General features: G+C 40.1%; 1 protein-coding gene across 4 annotated transcripts in view; it reads right to left on the bottom strand.

The window, feature by feature from the left end:
- Positions 1–19,640, bottom strand: part of TAOK3 (TAO kinase 3) — a 192,069-nt gene extending 172,429 nt beyond the window's left edge. For all 4 annotated transcript variants that reach the window (XR_008507082.2, XR_010407425.1, XR_010407424.1 and 1 more), the window contains exon 1: positions 19,363–19,640. The gene's annotated coding sequence lies outside the window, so the exon portion shown is untranslated. The remainder of the gene's footprint in view (positions 1–19,362) is intronic.
- Between the last annotated feature and the right edge of the window lie 2,903 nt (positions 19,641–22,543).

Below are 22,543 nucleotides of genomic sequence, written 5' to 3' on the forward strand. Positions count from 1 at the left end.
AGTTTATTTTCTAATTACTCATCTATATCTTCTATTTGTTAAAATGAAAAGCATATGTTATTTATATAGTTGTTAAAAATTACCTAAGAGCTACCTTGGGTCAAGGACTTCCCACCATTTTGTGGAGAATAGGAGAAAACATAAAAGGGAACAAGGGAGATATTTGCTTCCATTTCTACACATTTACCAACAAGTGTTCTTGTTGGGAACAAACTTCAGGACTCATAAGGACCTTATTTTGTAACATATTAAAACAGGGACATCTATTCATCATGATTACTGGGTTTTTTTCAATCATTATTACTTTTAACCAAATAAATATCATGCAGATTACAATGTCTCCACAGTGCCTGCTACACTAAAATGGATCACTAAAAAATTTCTATTCTATAGAAAGCACAATAATATTAGTTTGGGGAATATTTGAGAGAGAAAAATGTTTATATAAAAAATTCAAACAGGGGGCGCCTGGGTGGCTCAGTCGTTGGGCGTCTGCCTTCGGCTCAGGTCGTGATCCCAGGGTCCTGGGATCGAGCCCCACATCGGGCTCTCTGCTCAGCGGGAAGCCTGCTTCTCCCTCCCCCACTCCCCCTGCTTGTGTTCCCTCTGTCGCTGTGTCTCTCTCTTTCAAATAAATAAATAAAATCTTTAAAAAAAAAATTCAAACAGGATTATGAACTAATGTTTAAACAAAATACTGTACTTGAGTTGTCGATATTATTAGCACTCAAAATACACACCTTGAATAATTAGCAGAAAAATGGACTTAACAAGCATAACTGGTAGCTATATATTGCGTCATGCTGCTATGCTTTGGGAAGGAAAATGCATTTAAAAGCATCAGCAAAGATGTTCAGTACACAACTAAAAGAATGAAGATTTATACAGGATGGAAAGACAGAATTTAATCCTTCTACATATGCCTGAGGTAACTCGAGTTAGTTTCTTTTTTTTTTTTAAAGATTTTATTTGAGAGAGAGAACGAGAGAGCACAAGTTGGGGGGGAGGGGCAGAGGCAGAGGGAGTAGCAGACTCCCCGCTGAACAGGGAGTCCTAGCCGAGAGGCTCCTTCCTAGGACCCTGGATCATGACCTGAGCCAAAGGTAGACAATGCTTAACCGACTGAGCCATCCAGGCTGGTGCCCCTCTAATTCTAACTATTCTATCTATAGTGCTACTAATAAGCAATAATACTATAAATTCTACTTTGAGGCTATTCAGTGTAAGCTTCCTCGTTTTTTCTCCATTCCATCTTAAAATTTCCCCACACACTCAATTGAATTCATCCTTTAGTCTTCCTTTTACAGGTTAAACACCTCTTCCCCAACACCAACAAAGAAACTATCTTTTAATTTTGTATCCTACTACCTTCTCATTTCATTAATCTCCTCTCACTTTTCTTAGATCTTCCATTGCTCTCTGCAATCTCCTTTTGGCCTACAATATGCTCAAGGTATCATTTACTGAGAGGAGGAGAGGGAACTTTCCTAGGGCTCACTAGCTCTAACCTAATCCTCAAATCCAACAGGATCCTTCTCAGGTCATATCCTTCTATAACCTTTATGGAATATCTTGTTTCTTGGCTTGTGTGATACCTTCCTCTTAGAAGTTCCTTTCAAACCCACCTCTCCTGGCTTGTCCTCTTTTGCTCACCTCTTAACACAAAGGTCTGTACTAGGCCCCTTCTCTTCTCTCTGCACTTTCTCTTATTGATCTGATTCACTCTTATGCTTTCAGCTATCTCGCTCATGCTGCCAATGTCCTCAATAAATTGCTCACAAGCTGCTTTTCTTCTTTGCATTGAGGCTGTCCTAGTTCCAGAACCTCATTACCAGTCCAAGTCCTCATCCCCAATCTCTTTCAGTTGTTGTACCAACTACTGATGGAGTCATCTTTCAGAGGCTCTGATTGCATCAGTCTCTTCTATTCAAGCACCTTAAATGGCTCCCCACTACCTACTGTTCAAAGTTCAAACCTCTTTGTATAGGATTCAAGGGCCTTTGGTTTGCCACTGTCCCTAGGTCTCCTATATTTTGTTCACAATGTCTGAACTAGGCCAAAAAATACACAGATTATGCCCCAGCACACCTGCTGGAAAACTATCCAGTGTTCAAGACTCTGCTCCAGTTCTATCTCCAAGTTACCCCAACTCCCTAGTGCAGAAGTAATCTCTTCCTTCCTCATGCATAGAAAGTACTTCACTTCTTGGGGCATTGATGCCATTCTGCCTTACTTTGAAAGAACATGGACATTTCTTGATTCCATTAATTGAATATGACTAGTAATAGAAGAGATACCATACTCCACAGTATCTTGAATGTACCAGGCAGTGTTGAATTCAGATTACATTCACTTAGAATTAGAGACTTCTTATTCAGCATCTGAGCTAAAGTTTGCCTCTGCCCTACTTCTGAAGAACAGATGTGGGAGACTAATTAGCTAAATAAGCAATTTTGTGTGTATATATGTCTGAGACAGTTGTGAAGGAAGGACTCAAAAGAAATAATTTCGAAGCACTTCCATGTGAATTATTTTACAGAAATAATTATAAGAAATTCTACCCCTAGGTATATATCCAAGAGAATTGAAAACATATACTCACACAAAAACTTGCATATGAATGTTCACTGTAGCATTATTCATAATAGACAAAAAGTGGAAACAACTCAAATGTCCATCAACTGATGAATGAATACACTGTGATCTATCAACTTAATGGAGTATTGGTCATCCATAAAAATGAAGCACTGACACATGCCATGGCACAGATGACCCTTGAAAACATTATGCCAAGTGGAGAAGTCTGACAACAATTCACATATTTTATGATTCCATTTATATTAAGTATCCAGAGTGGGCAAATCCATAGAGACAGAAAGTTAGCGGTTGCCAAGGGATGGGGTAATTGAGATGGGATGCTAACAGGTACAGGGTTTCTTTTGGAGTGATGGAAATGTTCTGGAATTAGACAGTGATGATGGTTGCATTACATTGTGGATACACTAAAAACTTGAACTGTACACTTTAAAATGACAAATTTTATGTTATGTGAATTTTATCTTAACTGGAAACAGGAAAAAGTATGAGTTTTATTCCCTGAATAACTCAATTTGGATTTGTGCTCTAAAGGAAAAGAGGTCTAACCTCTTTTTTTTTTTTTTAAAGATTTTATTTACTTATTTGAGAGAGAGAGAATGAGAGACAGAGAGCACGAGAGGGAAGAGGGCAGAGGGAGAAGCAGACCCCCTGCTGAGCAGGGAGCCCGATGTGGGACTCGATCCCGGGACTCCAGGATCATGACCTGAGCCGAAGGCAGTCGCTTAACCAACTGAGCCACCCAGGCGCCCGAGGTCTAACCTCTTTATAACCTTTTGAGTATATATTTTGTTTTCCCTAGTAATATAAATCAGCAAATCTGGGTTTAAGTAAATTCTGCCACTTACTAGCTGTGTGATCTTAAGTACATCACTTAACTCCTCTCAGCCTCAATCCTCAATAGTCTCATCTATAAAGTGAGAACAATAATGCCTCACAAAGTTGTGAGACTCATGAAATAATGTGAAATCATTACATAACTTCTAAAGCCCTTAAAAAGGAAAAACCTTACTGTTATTTTGGAAAATGATTTTTTAAAAATCCTAAACTGTATTGAATAGTCCATAATTTCAACTTTTTATCATTGGCATGTTATCTAACCAGCTTTTCCTGTTATATATGAATGGCATCTTGGACTTAGAGCAGTTATTCTGTGGGCACTAAAAGTACAACACTTTACAGAGTTATTTAACCTTAATCTTTGCAATGAAAGGTGGTATCTAAAACCAAGCCTTAACAGAAAAATCTAAAGCATTAACCAGACATTTCCAAATATCCACTTTCATGAATGTAAAACATTTTGTATTTTAGAAGTTTTCATTTGGGTGTCCTTTATGCTCTGTAGCATCAGTACAAAGGAATGCATACATTAAAAAGAAAAAAAAGGGTGGGAATGTAATTTGGTGCAGCTCCTATGGAAAACATGGAGGTTCCTCAAAAGATTAACAATAGAGCTACCATATGATCCAGCAATTCCACTTCTGGATATATATCCAAAGGAAATGAAATCACTATCTTGAAAAGGTATCTGCACTCCCATGTTCATTGCAGGTTTATTTATAATAGCCAAGACACAGAAATAATCTAAGTGTTCATCAATGAATGAATGGATAAAGAAAATGTAGTATCTGTATACAATGGATTATTATTCAGCCATAGAAAAGAATGAAATCCAGCTATTTGTGACAACATGGATGAACCTTTAGGGCAATATGCTAACTGAAATAAGTCAGAGAAAAAAATACAGTATGATTTCACTTATATGTGAAATCTAAAAAAAAACTGAACTCATAGATACAGAGGACAGACTGGTGGTTGCCCGAGGCAGGGGGTAGAGAGCGGGGGGAAATGAGTGAAGGTGGTCAAAAGGTAAAAACTCACAGTTATAAGTTCTGGGGATGTAATGTACAGCATGGTGATAATAGTTAACAACATTGAATTGTATATTTGAAAGATGCTGAGTAAATCTTAAAAATTCTCATCACAATGGAAAAAGTATTGAGGTGACTGATGTCAACTAAATTTATTGTGGTGATCATTTCACAATATATACATAAATCATTATGCTGTACACCTTGGACTAATAGAATGTTATAGGTCAATTATACCTCAGTAAAACTGGAAAAATTATGATGGGGAGTTTTCTTAATTTTTTTTTTTCAATTGTTTGTCCTATACGCTCTTTGGCATCAATACAAGAAGGCAGGTATCATTTCAAAAGACAGGAAACTGATTGAAAATTAAAACAATAGGCATCCACTTGAAGTAACAAGTATTCTTATGTTTAACCTTTTGAGTATATATTTTGTTTTCCCTAATAGAATACCTTAACGGTTTTTTGAGGGAAGGGATATGTGATTAACTTCAATATCCTTCACAGAGCCTAACATTATACACAGTAGGCACTTACACTCACATTACTTAAAGAATTGGATAAGAATACTTCTCGATTACATAAAATTTATTGATCACATTTAATTTATAGTGACAGGATAGAAAGTTGTGATATCAAAACTAAACTTCTCTGAGAGCAGTTGGCTATCTCATTCCTTAATAAAGGAAACAAACTCACACACATATATATATGAATATCCATATAGATACACACACATGTACATAGTTTTTCATAAAGAGAAGCAAACATGTCAATCTATAATCAGTTACAAAATTGTCTTCATTTACCTCCCATTTTTCTGTAAATGAGGTGACAGACCTGACGTAAATTGGAGAAACATTCAGGTCTCTTCAATATTACTAGGATTGTTAACTTGACTTTAGATAGGCAGGATGAAATAGATTTACTTTCTTTTCTTTTCCTTCAAATCAAGGTCAGATACCTCAGCATTCTGCCATGAACTGTGGAAGATTGAAGTGTAAGATATGGTCCTTGTACTCAAAATGTTTACATCATTAATGTAGATAAAACTGGATGATTTAAGATACTATGCACATTTTTGTTCACTGGTTTGTTCATTTAAAAATCTGGGATTTTGCAGCAAAATTGATTTTACTTCAAACAGGAAGTAAACTTTACACAGGATCTTGAAGAAAAGATAAATTTTGAATAGGCAGAGAGAAGGGAGGAGGGCTTTTTTTGTGGGGTGGGGGATAGTGACAGAGAGAGACTCTTAAGCAGGCTCCAAACCCAGTGCAAAGCCCAACCCTGGGCACAATCTCAGGACCCTGAGATCATGATCTAAGCCGAAATCAAGAGCTGGACACTTAACCAACTGAGCTACTCAGGCATCCCCCCCCACCCCCCGCCCGAGGGAGGAGGGTTTTTTGAATGAAGGAGATAGAGTACAGGAGGCGCAGACTTAAACAAGTATGGCGTGTGGTAGAGACTGACTGACCTCAGTAGAGCAGAAAGAAAAGGCCAAAGAACATAGGAAATGAAGCTGGATGAGTAGTGTGGGACAGATTAGAAAGGACCTTGAAAGTCAGGCAGAAGAGGTTAGATTTAATGTGGTGGAAACATGGAACCAGTGAAGCTTTCTGAAAAGGGGAGGAGTAGCATTTAAAGAAGGTTAATCAGGAAGAGCTGGAAAGAAACAGACAGAAATGAAGGAAGGCAACTGTGGTAATCCAGGAATGAGGCCATAAGGGTCTGAGTAAGACAGATGCACAGAGATACAGTGTATTCTAGCGGCAAACTGCTGGGCATTTGAGACTGTAAAACTAGGGGGTATCAGAAACGAGAATGAGACACAGACTAATGCAAAGGCTGCTACCAGGTAAAGGGCTTATACTACAGATTAAGACCTGGAAATTTCCAACAGTAAAAATATATTCACAAAGCTTAAATGTTTTTCAAATACCCTATAAGTAGTTTCATTGCTTTCTTTGGTGAATTTACTGCAGGTGCCCCCAGATTTCACATCTGCTTTGTTAACAGGGCCCCATGAAAATCTGCTTATGTAAAAATTAGTTGTTTTTCAACCTATAAACAAAGTTAACTGACCCATTACAGGATATCAAACCCCGACACTAAGATGGTGAAAACAGAAAACACTCTTCTTTATACTCAAATGTATGTTCTTTATTGGGTGGTTCTACCCCAATAAAGCCAAACCAAACCAGAACAACATCCCTAAAAAAACCCAACTTTTTTAGGGCTGATCTAAAATCTTGAGACATAGTCTTAATTTTATCAGATAGTGAGCCAGTCAGAAGAAAACGAACTGTTGAGAAAGTGACTTAAGAAATTAACACTTGGCCATGTTGCTTTCCTAGGCTGTGCTATATCAAATTGGGAGGAAATTTTCTGATGTGAAAAACAGCAACAAAATGTTACTAAAGCTCAATTTGACACATTAACTAACTTTTTATATTAATAATCACTTATCTACAGTCAAGTCTTCCCCTGCTTCCCCTCGCCCCTTAGGATAGGAAGTATATGACGTGGTAAGAGGAGTGGCATAAATAAGACCTATAGATTTCATTCACGTGCTCCCATGGTACTTTTAAATACTCCTACTCTAGTAAGTCTGATTCTATTATCTATACATGATTGCATGTATTGTTTTATATTTCTTCCCATGATCATTTTCTGGTAGAACTGTGAATAAGAACTGAAATGTCCAAAAACAGCAAAAATAACCATATCTACTATCACTCACTGAGCTCTTTCTTTACAAGGTGCAGCCAAACTTGTGCCTTTCATACATAATCTTACTTGATCCTCACAATAATCCATAAAGTAGGTACTATGATTGTGTCCATTATACAGTTGAAGAAACCAAGGCTTCAAGAGTTCAGGGATTTGTATAAGGGCACAAAGCTGGTGAGCTGTAAATGGCAGACGTATTCATCTGATATGCTCTTGTTAATTATTAGATTACACTGCCAACCTCAAACATATGTGACCGAGCCAAAAGTAACAGGTAAAAGGAACCTGGACATGTTACTCACTGTGTACAAGAGTTAGGGAAGAACATCTAAGAACTGTCAGTGATACAAATGGACAGATTCCCTGACTCACCTTTCCTTATACTGAGAACAGTGCACTCTATTCCTGAAGGAGAGTGGGACACTGCTATGAAATGGAAGTTAATTGTCCCCTCTTTTAGTAGGACACTTATATTACTATTTGTTGGTACTGATAGCATCTCAATATCTTCTCAATTTGGTTATATTTTTGACAAATGTTATCACTGAGATCAGTCAGGTCAAGACTAACTAGGCTGGTTGTTGGTGACATCAAAATGCTTTTTTTTTTTTTAAGATTTTATTTATTTATTTGAGAGAGAGAATGAGAGAGAGAGCATGAGAGGGGGGAGGGTCAGAGAGAGAGGCAGACTCCCTGCTGAGCAGGGAGCCCGACGTGGGACTCGATCCCGGGACTCCAGGATCATGACCTGAGCCGAAGGCAGTCACCCAACGAGCTGAGCCACCCAGGCGCCCTCAAAATGCTTTTAAAAGTATTTCTTAATAGAATATCCAGTGACCTGAGCAACCTATTTAACTTCTGCCAGTGACCCTGAAACAGAAACTAAACTTTGAGAGATACTTCTCAGTACATAAAATATATTCATAAGAAGACACCTCTAAAAATAACTCTCCACTGTAATTCCCTCTTTACGCATCTGGGCAGAGATGTCATATTTCCTCTACAAAGCTTCCTTGTATGTTGAAACAGCAGGAATTTCAAACTGAACCGATAGAGTTGAGAACTACAATCTCCTCCACAAGACATGATTATTTTTATTAGTATTTTATGGAAATTGCCTAAATATGATGGGACACTTTACATATTAACTCTGTAACACTTTTAGCTAGAAAGTAAAGCAGTTACGGTTTAAAGTTCTGTGCACCCGTCCCCTTTTTTCTGCTAACACACGGTCTTCCACAAAATGGTCAGTGTGATCTTTGCAGAGTATGCAAGGAATATGACCAAGGTAAACTAAAGAACAGAACATTAAGCACATGACAAGTGGATCAGAAGTTTAAAACTTGTCATCTGTGTGTGAAACCAGCAAACAGTTATAAATGGTTACAAATAAATATGTACAAATTAATAGGATGCAGTAACTTCCACTTTTCCAATTAGTGGCCTTTTGGCAGGCAGCCATATAATCTGCAATAATCTGTCACTACTGTGAGGGCCCACCACCTACTTCCTCTGCCCCACCACCATCCCAGCTATGATTGGGATACTTGTGGAGTGCCGACAGAACAATCATAAAAGGCCTCCCTATCTATGAAAACTGAAATTAACATAATTTGTACTTTTAAGTGTTTAATATTCATAAATCTTAAAAAGCACACTATGACATCACATTTCAAAGATTACTTGAAAGCTTTAATTTTTTTTTTATATATCAGAAGCATAGAGTCCCCAAATCACTAATATCCACTGCAATGCTTCTTGAATGAAAATGCATCCTATGTACAATGGCAAGACTTTAATTTACACCTCTAACATGTGCAGTATTAGGAGTTTGGAAGTCAGGATTATACACATTTCATTTCAACCTTGTTCTAAGAGCCTAGTGAAATTGGTAAAGAAACTATTAAGGCAGCTTTCTTGGCTAATAAAATACTTTGCATTAATTTTTCAACATACAAATCATGAGCCTTTAAACAAATTATTTACTTTCCTACTTCATCTAATTTCATTTTATGGACTAGAGTAGTGTCATAAATTACCTCATGGCTAAGATATTTTTATACTTTAATAAGTAACTAACCTTATGTACTAAAACAAAACAAAAAAATTACAAAACAAGATAAACATGATCAAATCTTCTGACTTTTCTGTCTCTAAATTTGGCATTACATTTCAGAAATTGCTGATTTCTATCCTATTTTCCCATGCTAGAAAAGAAGAAAAATAGGACATGGCCTTGATATTTTTTAAGATCTCTAGGATGAATAGCGTGCCATTTTGAGTAGCTTCATTCTGAAATACTGTTTTACAGGAATATCAATCATAAGCACAAACTGCATCCATTTAATAAAAATAGCCTTCAGTATATCTAAAATTTTTGTTTAAAGGATTCTTCTGACAAGGTTTTCATGTTTTATTTGCAGCTCAGTATTTACCTTACTTATCCAGAAAAAAAGGAAAAAAAAAATCAAACAATTTCTGAAAAAAGTTCTCACTAATATTTATTTGTGTAGTCTCAAACTACAAACTAAAATAAATAGAGCAGAGGAATCCAGTGATTTTTGAGGTTGATTACTCTCAGCTGTACTTTGAGCTAAGGCCATAAATATTCACATGAAACTCAACAAAGTTATTAGCAATGTTTAGACACAAACCATATTTATAATAAAATGCTAAGTGTAAAACAAAATACCAAGCTTACTCACACTAGATCTTCTCAAACGCATGTCCTACATCTGCAATCCAACATACTAAAGACTTTAAAAATTCTTTATTTAGCTTCAGCAATAAGTAAGATTGCTCCAGAGATGACTTTCTTTAAAAAAAACTGCTTCTTGTTCATTAGGAAAGAGAAAACAGAGCTCAGCTTAAGTTGTAGGAACAACACCACGCTATCAGCACCTTCATACCGAGGAAGGAAGTTATTATAGACACAGTTTTATAAATGAGGTTTCAAGAGGGTACTTCCTGGTCAGAGAGTTAACGTTAACAGCATTACATTAAGGTATACAGGTCTACAGTTTGACATTTTGGAAAGAACTTTCTAAAAACTTTTACTGAATTTTTTCCCCCAGTCCCTACAAAAGAGGAAAACTTGGTCGAGCTAAACAAATCTATGAAACTCTATCGATAGCTACCGTTCATGTGTAATGTAAAGATCACAACTGCTTATTACTATTGATAATATCAGTTTAAGTTGTAATTATTTGACACTTATGTACCCTCCATTCCCCCTCTCCCTGTGTGCTGGAGTAAGGTTTCAGGGCACACAACATTAGAAGGTAAAGAAAGAACTTAAAGGAGGACAACTCACCAATTCCTTGATAATGAAGAAAATGGAAATAACCGTTCACATTTTAATTCTCAAATTTAAAGTTCATTCTCTTTTAAACATATATATATATATATATATATCTTGAAGAAACGTTGTACAATCCTAATACGGAACTGCAGATAAAACAGCGTGACCTGGGCGCTGCACATTACTATGGGTATTGCAAGCTGAAAGTATTTCCTGTTAGGACGCCCATTGGTTCCCACAGGTGCAAGTGCCTTTGGGTGTTGCCGATTTACTCTTCCTTTAGTGAACCACTAAAGGAGATTGCAGGTTGGCACAACCAATGCTAAGAACTATTAGGGTAGAACTACCTTGGGCTAATTCAAGAGCCTCCCAAACTAGCCTGATTGTGAATTGACAATTACCTAATTCAACTGGGCTGGAGAAAATTTATTTCAACAGACTTGCATTATTTTTGTTAAGATGCACTGTTATTTAGAATGTATGCGACTTCACTCAACGAATATGTAAATTGCTCCCTCTGTACAAAGCACTGTTCCAGGCACCAGGAATACAGTAATGAACAAGACAAAGTCCTTGTGGTCATTCACACAAGATCTAGTAGACTTTTGACAATTTCACATAATGATGAGAAAACTTCCATAAAGGCAGTGACTAAAAAAAATAGTATGGAAATTTGGAAAGTCAAAGGTAGTGCTCATTACGAAAAAACATTGTAATTAAGGCCACCACTTTAAACCTAAAAGAGCTTTGCCAGAACATAGTACATAAAAGCAGGATTCTTTATGTTTTCAATGTTTCAAAAAAGCCAGGATGGCGGCAATCGCATATGTTCCAGCAGGGAAAAGGAAAAACTTCTTACCATGAGTCACCAGTGACTAAGTTCTTTTTAATTCAGGCTTAAAACACATTTCAAACCCAATTACTTGTACATGCAGAAAACTGATAACCCCAAATTAATATCAGAAGCTTGATCTGACCAATTTTCAGGGTTAATATTACCATCTAAGAAAAACAAGTGAAATGCTTTTAATGGGATAATGTCCCTGTATTGAATTTTATTAAAATTTTGGTCTTATTAGCCTTTAATGCCTAAGAGCTATGCCAGCAAGCTTCTATTAAGTTTTGCTACAATGAACACAGTTTTCTTAGGTTTTAGCCAGATTGAGACACAATCATCTCGGATATATGGTTTGGTGGCAGGAACAGCTTTTGTTTATAATCAATAAAACAAAAAATATAGTAAGTTCAAGGCAGCTCAAAGACAAATGTAAAACCCAGAAAGAGTAAAATACACAGATAAACTCTAGTCTTCCAAGCTAAACACTTCCTTAGGATTTTACTTCCTATGCTTAAAATAACAAAACCTTCTTTTTAAAAGCCAACAAACTGGAGGAATCCCCAAACACAAATTGATCTACTTAGTCATTCAATAAGTGTTTATTGAGCACCTACTACATGGTAGGCACTGTTTTATGGGTTGGGATACAGCAATGAATAAAACAAAATCTCTGCTTTCATAGTCTACATTCTAGTATAGAAATATAAGATAAAATATTTGGTATGTCAGAAGGTACTAAGCACTGTGGAGAAAAATACTATATGGAAGGAATAACAATAAGTTTACCTGTTCACAGTTGCAAATTGTTTGCATCACGAAGTAAGGAATTTGCTCTGGAAGAGCAGAGTATTAGATCTCTCCCAGACTCTACCTCTGACTCAAGTGAACAACCACCTTCTGTTGCAAATGAAAGGGAATATTTTATTTTTTGCTAATACTGAGAGAAAGTTTGGAAACTTCCAAAGACCTGAAGTTAGAACCCATTCCTTACAGATAAAAACATTACCTAAGAAAACAAAAATAACAAATCCCAAACACTCAGAGTCAAAACTTACTTTAGGGAATATTATCAGGCCAAATATGAACATACAAGTTTCCAAATACTTGCTAGCATTGGCATTGAATTTACCAACTGCCAGGGTCAGAAGTGAATTTTTCACTTAAGAATTATCTCTCTTATCTTCCGTGGCAGCAATAATTATATTTAAATATTATTTTTGAACCTAAATTAAGTATTTAAATTTAATACAATTCAACAAATTTTTATTGAGCAGATACCCTTAGGTGCAAGGTACTTGGTTAGATGTGTATGACACTGTCCTTTTAAAATCAAGAAGATGGATATTTAGGAAAGATAAGTGCAAACTGTATAATGTAAAATCAGAGAGAATATTAATGTAATAAGAAAACATACAAAGTACTTAAGGAATTCAAGAGAAAGAGAAGCAAGGAGGATGATCAGAAAAGGCCTCATGGAAGATGGCATGAGAGGTAGGTCAGAAAAAGGAGAAACAGAAGGCATTTTAGGGAAGGGCGCCTGGGTGTCTCAGTAGGTTAAGCGTCTGCCTTCAGTTCAGGTCATGATCCCAGGGTCCTGGCATTGTGCCCCCTGTCAGGCTTCCTGCTCAGTGGGGAGCCTGCTTCTCCCTCTCCCTCTGCTCTCTCTCCCAAGTAAATAAATAAAATCTAAAAAAAAAAAAGAGAAGGCATTCTAGGGAAAAGACATGGCAGGAACAAAGACCTGAAGATGGCAAATCAGTAAGTACTCAGCCAGTAAGTAGGCTGGTCTGGTTGGGGCACAGGATAATATATGCACACGCGCACACACACACACAGATTATGGAGCATTAGGAACCTAAAAACAGTTTGATAAATCTGTACTGAATTCTGTAGGCCATGGGGAATTATTAAAGTTTTGAACATGTGAGTGACAAAATCAGAGCTGTACTTTAGGGAGAGTAAGACAGAAACAATGTATATAGGAAGTATGAAAAAGGAGACTGGAAGATCATCACAGTAGTCCTTCCCTAGCACTTTATTAAGGCCCTTGTTAGCTCCTTCTTGGACCATTGAGAGGAATGAAGTGGAAAGTGTAGTGAGTTGAAAAGCCAGATCTAGGTCACAGGGGTCAAATTTACCATTGTCTGACCTTGGGAAGTCACTTACCCTCACTGTCTCAATTTCCCTATATGTGAATCTATTAATTATTCTTTTTGGAGTCAGGAGCCATGGGATTTAGAAACTGATTAGATACTGGGAATACAGCAAAAACAATAAAAATTGTTTCAAATGATTTAAAATAATAAGCAGCTACGATTTATTAAACACTTCCATGTGCTTGTCACTGTGCTCGGTGCTTTACATAAACTGCTTCATTTATTCCTTGTAAGAATCCTGTGAGGTATGTATTCTTATTTGATGGATGAGAGAATTGAGGGCTTTAAGACTTCAGTAATTTACCCAGGGTAAGCTAGTTGGCATAATGACAAAGCCAAAGTAGATGCATAGGTCTCTCTGAGTGTAAGGTCCTTTTTCCTTCCAATGTATCATGCTGTTTCTTATATGACAGATGAATAATGCTAACATTCCCTCTAACTGAATCCCTGTCTCTTTTGGTGTATAAGAAACAAAGTATGAACGTAAGTAGCATCTACTTACTTGCTCATCATTAATTCATTCGCTCATTCAATTCACATTTATGGAGCATCTTCATACTTTGTGCCTGGTACTGAACTTACCATGGGGAATGCAAAGATGAATACTACCCAGCTCTGCCTTGAAGTGCTCACAGAATAGTAAAATACCAACAAACACATGCAAACAAGGAACTGGTATACAATGACAGAAGAGGAATTTTACACAAGAGACAATAGAAACATAAAGGTACATGAAGCATAATATTGTAATTTTGTATCTCTGCTACTAATTCTTGACCTAGATCATTTAAAAACTATATGTGGTTTCTGGAAATACTTGTGTGTTCACGCACACACTCTTCAAAAAGTAAAGGCTAATGTTCACAACAGAATGGAAAATTGGCCACAATCTACGATTCTGTGTGTCTACTGCCAAGACTAATTAGGTTATTTATGTAAGAGAGCATTCTGCCTTGATTAGTGCCATCTATTGTAATGGGTAAATAATATCTATTTGAATTGTCATAAGCCTTGATTGTTGTGGACATAAGCCTCTGTCATTAGACAGAGCTGAAACATATAAAAATAAATATATAGTGCCCAGAGTCCTAGTTTGTCCTGGAGATAAAGGGTTATCCCATTTGTCCATCAGAAATAGTGGATGGAAGTAAAACTGAGGTCTTCCAATTTGCACTTTGATAATTAACTAAAATATTAAGTGTAACAAAATGTACATTGTGGGGTTGAATTTGCTATCCATCATTTCACTGAGGCTAGAGTTAAGTGGAAGGGCCCCAAAGCCTAGACACCAGCACGTAAATTCTCAGTGTTGGTACCTACAGCCACATGGGCTACACCTCTTTGTTTAATGGGAGTAGGTTTTCCTGGGTATAAAGTGTCTTTTCCAAGGCAAAATCTCTTTCTCACTCACTTTGGGGATGAAAATCGTGTATGCATGGGATAGCTGACAATGGTTAGGAGGCTGATCTGTGTTAACAAATCAAGAAACTGACCCCTAAGTCATTCTGTTGTAAAATGGAAATAATTTAGATTCAATGTCTCTAACAAATCTCAAGTTAGACAGAGAAAAAACACATTAGGTTGATTCATAAAATATTTAGGTAAAATTAATAACATATAGCTAGAATGATCAATTTAATTCCTGCTGGTTATCCTAAAAATTCTAAAAAGTTGTTGTTTTTAATTTGATGCGTGTAGTTTAGAAATGAGTTAGATAACATTTTGGCCCATAAACTCAATATATCTAATCTATAAGGACAGCCAGACTGATAGATGCCACTTATGTTTTTCCTTTTGTTGTTCTTTTTTTTACTCAGTTTGCGTTTTAGAAACAGTAACAAACTTTTAACCAATCTTCATAAATAACAAAGCAACCAATTAAATGGATGATAAAGCTAAATAATCACAATCTAAACTCCCTATGCTGAACTGCAATTGTACAATATCTCACAACTCAGAACTAATTCAAAACTGTCTTCACTGGTTGAAAGAATCAATGAAGATGAGCTCACTGAATCTCATTGAAGACTGAAAAGCAGTCTTCCCCTAGGAGAGTCACAAAACACTTTTGGGTGGAAGCTTTCTGTCTGTCTGTCAGTCTATTTTCTTTTGGGGGGAGGGAAGAAACAAAGGCTGGAGGAAAAGATTATGAAAGAAAGAGCCTTTTAATGGAGGCTCTAAAATAAAAGTACCAATAGGTTTCATTCATTCTTCTATACTACTGAAACCAACAAATATGCACACTGGCAAGCAAAGAGAACTTTTATTCAGAGTGGCTTAAACATTAAACCAAATTAGATATCAAGGTATACTCTGAGATGACAATGGTTTGACTGTATATGACTCAAGTGGTAAAGAACGGGCAAAATGGGTTATTGTACTTACAGGGTAGTATTTGTACCCACTAAACCAAGAGTAAGTACAGTTTAAGAACTCCAAACCAAAAGGACTTGCATTCTGTTGTTGCTATAACCATTTATATAGAAGCGGAAAGCGCCTTCTTAATTTCTTTTCAGTATATTTTTTTAATTGAAAAGAAATAGTTTAAATTAGCACAGGCAAAATGTCTTCACATACTTATAGTTTCTCATGGTGTACTTTTATTTTGTGAAACAAATGAAAATAAATTCCCACACAATTCCTACCCTCTTACCCGCCCACTCATCACCCCAAGGAATAAAAAGTCACTATAGGCCCCTCCTATCACTGAAAATTCTATTACAATGAATCTCCCTTCATCATCTCTGGATCAATACCATAACGTAATGTGGTTGAAATGACTGCTTTCGTCACCACTCCGGGGAGTATTAGAACACTTTCTTTTCTTATAAGGAATTAAAATTTATGTTTTGTCTTAAGAAACTACCATTTGTACCAGTCAGAAATGAGCTAACAAGTATGATCAAAGAGCTTATCTGCTCAAACATTTCTATTACTTTGTAGAATTACTGGTACTGAGATTCCCAAACCTTCCACAGACCATTTCAAAAGTTATGTGCACTACATAATGAATATATACCCTTTGTAAATAACCTCTTGAATTAACTGACTTTAGTTTTTACTTGAATTTGACCTAGAGTTCTGGAAAAATAAATTTAGCATAAAAAATCATACTTAATACATCTTAAATAAATTATAGTGTCGTATTTTAAATTTGTATTTGCTGTTGTTGCTTTTTTTTTTTTTTTTTTTTAAAGATTTTATTTATTTGACAGAGAGAGACACAGCGAGAGAGGGAACACAAGCAGGGGGAGTGGGAGAGGGAGAAGCAGGCTTCCCGCCGAGCAGGGAGCCCGATGCGGGACTCGATCCCAGGACCCTGGGATCATGACCTGAGCCGAAGGCAGACGCTTAACGACTGAGCCACCCAGGTGCCCCCTGTTGTTGCTCTTCTTATCTCCCTTTCTTAGGGGAGGACTTCTAGTTGGTGGGGTTTTCATAACCAGATGCAGCTCCACACTCTCTGAAGTCATATAGGAACTGCTCTGTTTCAGGTAATATCAAATAAAATCCCCAAATGACACATGTCCTCTACTTACTATCACCCTGATGAAAATGACTTTAAAAATGTTTGTCTTTGATTTAAATAGGCAGTTCTATGTAAGCTTTCTCCATTATGTCTTCGGAAAATAAAGCAGCATTTCTTTCTTCCCCTTCGTTGAAGCTGCCCATTACTATACAAGGGCAAAAGCTTCTAAAAAGACATATTCTAAACCAGAAACAAAGAAGATACCTAAGTAACTGTGAAATGATAATGACATTCCCCCTTATTTTTCCCAAACCATCATTTTCTAAGTCTGCTCCTCTAAAAAAGAAACTAGTTGCGAAGAGAAGGGGTGAGGAGGAGCAACACACAGAGAAAAAGGTTAAAAAATTCAAATGCAGAAACTGCTGGGTCCAACTGTTAACAAAGCATGTGCATTCAAGAGAACATTTGAAAGGTAGGCAGGGCAGTATCCTAAGTACTGTGAACGACTAGCCTGGTCATTAATTTAATTTTCACATCCATCAGAGTAGGAGGCTACCCCCCAATTCCCACCCCCTCCAGCTTTCCACTATTTGTTTCAGCATTTTTTTTTTTAAAGATTTATTTATTTATTTATTTGAGAGAGAGAGACTGAGAGAGAGAGCACATGAGAGGGGAGAGGGTCGGGAGGGTCAGAGGGAGAAGCAGGCTCCCTGCCGAGCAGGGAGCCTGATGTGGGACTTGATCCAGGGACTCCAGGATCATGACCTGAGCCAAAGGCAGTCGCTTAACCAACTGAGCCACCCAGGTGCCCTGTTTCAGCATTTTAATAGACACACACTTGCCTCCTACGAGGACACAGTGTCTGGTTTAAATAGGCTCATCTCTCTCCTTAGCTTGTCCTGGAATCACGCCTAAAGCTCAGTCCTGGTAGCTTTTAGGATGAGAAATCTAATTGGAAAGTGCTGTCAGTTTAGCCACTCCAATACCTCCTTCCAACATTTAGTTTGACCTCCCAACTATCTCCAACACATCAAAGTTAAACAAACTTAGTGTATAGCTCCTTTGAATCTGCATTGTAAGCATGAATACCAAAGTGCTGCCAAATCTTGAAACCTTTCTCAGCTCCCTGAGCTGAAATGAAAAATACAGGGTCTGTCACCATCACCATCCCAATTAATCCAAAACATGGGTCTCCAAAAGGATCCCTTTCCCTTTCAACGGGCCTGTGGTGGCTTGGAGAAGCCCTCTCCAACTTCTCACGTCCTCGTTAAGGTATTAATATCAGGAAGCCCCTCACTTTCAAGGCATCCATGCCAAACTCGGAGAAACACATCAGAAGCCAGGGGGCCAGTGAGGAGAGAGGTCGGGCAGCCGGTCTCTCGCTCTCGCCAAGATCTCTGCGCTTCTGCCAGACCCTCCGGCCCTTGCGTTCTGCTTAGGAGAGGTTTCATTACATAATCCCTGCTCCACGGAGTCACCCACAGGGTCACGGGGGCTCGGGCTGTCCCCTATCGCACACACCACCTTTGGGGAGAGCGGCTGACTGCAGACCCTAGGAGCGAGCAGCACGCCTCCCCTCGCTGTGCGTTGCCGGCAGTCCGGACTCGCCCGGCGCAGCGACCCCGACCCAGGCTGGCTCCCCCCTTCCACGTCCACTCGCGCGCTCCGAAACCCGTCTCCGGGTCCCCCTCACACCTGTTGTCCCGACCCCTCTCGGGGGGGTCCTCCCAGCAGGCCTGCTGTCCCAAGTCCTCTCGGGGTCCCCTTCCTTCAGACCTGCTGTCCCCAACCCTCTCGGGGACTTCCCCTAAATCCTCTGTCCCGGCTCCTCTTGGGAGGTTCCCCAATCAGACCTGCTGTCCCAAGCCCTCTCGGGGTCCCCTCTCTTCAGACCCGCTGTCCCGGCCCCTCTCGAGGTCCCCTCCCTTCGTACCCTCTGACCCAAGCCCTCTCGGGGACTCTCCGTAGACCTGCTGTCCCAAGCCCTCTCGGGGTCCCCTCTCTTCAGACCCGCTGTCCCGGCCCCTCTCGAGGTCCCCTCCCTTCGTACCCTCTGACCCAAGCCCTCTCGGGGACTCTCCGTAGACCCGCTGTCCCAAGCCCTCTCGGGGTCTTCTCCCTTCACACTCGCTGTCCCAAGCCCTCTCGGGGTCTTCTCCCTTCACACTCGCTGTCCCAAGCCCTCTCGGGGACTCTCCCTAGACCCGCTGTCCCAAGCCCTCTCCAGGTTCCCGCTCAGACCCGCTATCCCGGCCCCTCTCGGGGTCTTCTTTCCCCAGTCGGGACAAACCCGCTCCCGGACTCCCGTCACTCGAGTCCTCCGCGACCTCACTCCGCCCAGGGTCCTCTTGCCTCGGCTCACTCTGTCACCGTCCCGCGCCCCGGCGCTCTCACCTCAGACCTGCTGTCACCACCCCCGGGCCCGGCGTCGCCGCCGCCGCTTCCTCTCCCACACTTGTTCCCGAGTCGCTCTTCTGCCGCTTGTCCCCCGGAGGATCCCGGGGTCGGGTCGCTGAGTGTCGCGTCCGGCCACGCGGAGCCTCCGTCCGCGGTCTCGGTGTCGGGTCCCACTCTCACGCAGGACTCCGCCGCCGTCACCGCCGGGCGCCACAAGGACCCTCCCGCGGCCGCGGCTGCTGCTGTCCGAGGTGCGGCTCCTGCCAGGGGTGGCCAATCGCACCCGACTGCGCCGAGCGCGCTCCGCCCCGCGGTCTCAGTTCGCCCGCCCCCTGCCGCCGACCACGCCCCCAGCCCGGCTCCTATAGGCTCTCTACTGACCTCCCCTGACCGCGGGGCACAGGCATGGGGCCGGATATAGGTACTTGATTGGAGGTGCCTGGGAAGCCGAGCGGTCGATGGCGCCTGAGGATTGGCGGAGTTGGCGGTGGGCGGGGCGGAGTTGGCGGTGGGCGGGGCGGGGGGGGCGGGCTTTCCTCAGACGCGGAAGACCCTGCAACTTCAGTTACCCCGCGGGCCCGCCTGGGGTGCGGTCGGCGTTGTTTGTGCTGCGCTGGGGTCAAAGTTCATGGCACTCCTCTGCGCCTTTACTTTTCTTGGGAGCCTCCCAGAGGCCAAGGCCCCCTGGGACTCCCGGGGACCACCGTGTGAGAGCCTTTGAGGAGGTTCCCATTCTTCCGTCCTTGCTCAGCTCCCTAAGTAATGATGCCATCAGTTAATACAGCATGTATTCACTCCGGGCTTGTAAATATTTCCTGGATTTAAATTCTTTTACATCTTTGGCCAGGGAGTTGCCCTTGCATTGCGTTCGACAGACGTCAGTCTCATGTTGGGAGGGAAAAATCTTTAACTGGGAGCAAGTAAAGCATTCAACACCCCCGGGGCTCCTTTTGATAGGCCCAAGGACGAAACTTGAGAAATAATCAGTTTGTGGGTTTTGATAATCATTTTGACAGTAGGAACAGGAACTGTGTGGTAGGCTTCGGTGCGCTTGGTCAGCATATTCGTTTTTTTTTTTTCAGGGCCAATGTTTTAAAGATTCTGTGTGAACTGATGGCCAAAGTGCAACCTGTGACAATCAGAGACTCGTCTGCCGGGGGTAGAAGTGCATCATCGTGTTACTCAGAGCCATTCTTTATGTTTTTTTTTTTTAAATTAATTTATTTATTTGAGAGAGAGAATGAGAGACAGAGAGCATGAGAGGGGGGAGGGTCAGAGGGAGAAGCAGACCCCCCGCCGAGCAGGGAGCCCGATGCGGGACTCGATCCCGGGACTCCAGGATCATGCCCTGAGCCGAAGGCAGTCGCTTAACCAACTGAGCCACCCAGGCGCCCCATTCTTTATGTTTTTTGAAGCTGGATATGTTAAGTCAATACCAGAAACTGAAAACTGCTCCTCTTACTCATAAACCCCAAAGTTGACAGACTTTGACAATTCAGCATTTTATGAAGAAATTGTTTCATGTTAGGCACACAATTTTTTTTTTTAAGATTTATTTATTTATTTATTTATTTGAGAGAGAGAATGAGATAGAGAGCATGAGAGGGGGAGGATCCGAGGGAGAAGCAGACTCCCCGCCGAGCAGGGAGCCCGATGCAGGACTCGATCCAGGGACTCCAGGATCATGACCTGAGCCGAAGGCAGTCGCTCAACCAACTGAGCCTCCCGGGACTCCAGGATCATGACCTGGGCCGAAGGCAGTCGCTCAACCAACTGAGCCACCCAGGCGCCCTAGGCACACAATTTGATGCTAAGCCTTGTTAGATGTATACAGGACTTGGCTCTCAGAGAACTCTCCATCATTAACTCTTGTGTGAACTCCTGCTGACAAGAGTTTGTGTCCTAAACGCTCTACGTGTTTTCCCTAGTGCTTTATAATGATACTCCATTCCAATGGCAGGGCTCCCCTTTAAATTTGGGTGTTAGGGTATGTGGAAATGAGGCTGGCAGGACCTCATTTGAGTTCTGAAGTAGGTGGCTCCTGAGCAGTGCTGACTGGCATTTTGGAAAGGGATGGGGAGAGATTTCAAGGTAATTCTGGGGGAACTTAATTTTTACAGGCCTAGAGAGATTATCCAAAATTATAATACATATATATATGTATACTTTTTAAGATTTTATTAATTTAGAAGGGGTAAGAAAAGGGCAGAGGGAGAGAGACTCCCAAGCAGACTCCCTGCTGAGTGCAGAGCCGAAACCAAGTCGGATACTCAATTGACTGAGCCACCAGGAGCCCCCAAAATTATTATATTCAACAACTATAAAGGTTAGGTAAGACTAAAGTTATGACAGACCTTTTTTTGACTAGGTTCTCCTTCTCTTAAAGAGCATATATTAGTTAAGAGCTCATCCTACCAATAATGCAGTTGGGAATATGGATTGAAGAAATGGAGTTAAGTTTTCACTATCAGTGTCAGTTGTGTCTATTCATATAAAAAAAGAAAGGTATGACCATTAACAGATGTTATTTGCAATCAAGTAGAAAGAAAACATAAGTGAGATAAAAATTCCATGTCTTGAAGAAACCATTGAGCAATGAAGTCAAATCTTTTTTTTTTGACTCATTATATCAATGAACTGTAATTTCTAAAATGTTGGTACCTTTTCTGGTCTAAGATTATTACTTCTGATGGAAACCCAAGTTGCTCAATATAGCTGATTACAAATAATTTAGATGTGTTCTAAAATAAAAGTAGAAATGACTTCATCCTTTGGGCAAGAGGCAGTTCTAAAATCCTAGTTTAAATACAGATGGTGGACCTACAGTGAGCCTTGAGAATGACTCTTATTTAGAAGGAGCTTCAGAAGATCTCTGAACTCATGGAAAGACATTGCAGCAGTCCATTTTGGAAATTGTTGAGGTTTGTTGGGTGGAAAAATCTCCCACAAAGAGCCAAGATTTTCATTAAGACAAGGTAGAAAATAAGAAATGTTGAAATAAATCACATATTTTTTTTCACTTTGAGAAGACTCTGGGGTCCCATTCAGAGAGGAGTTTGGTCACAAAGGATCAGGATACTGGGGTCCACCTGGCTTTTAGATCTGTGTTCAACCTTACTACTTAGAAGTTACTTATTCCGGGGCACCTGGGTGGCTCAGTCGGGTTAAGTGTCTGCCT

The sequence above is a fragment of the Mirounga angustirostris genome, unplaced genomic scaffold (genome assembly GCF_029215605.1).
Source record: "Mirounga angustirostris isolate CCGP_5_RB_7025 unplaced genomic scaffold, mMirAng1.0.hap1 SCAF_14, whole genome shotgun sequence".
Classification (NCBI taxonomy): Eukaryota; Metazoa; Chordata; class Mammalia; order Carnivora; family Phocidae; genus Mirounga; species Mirounga angustirostris.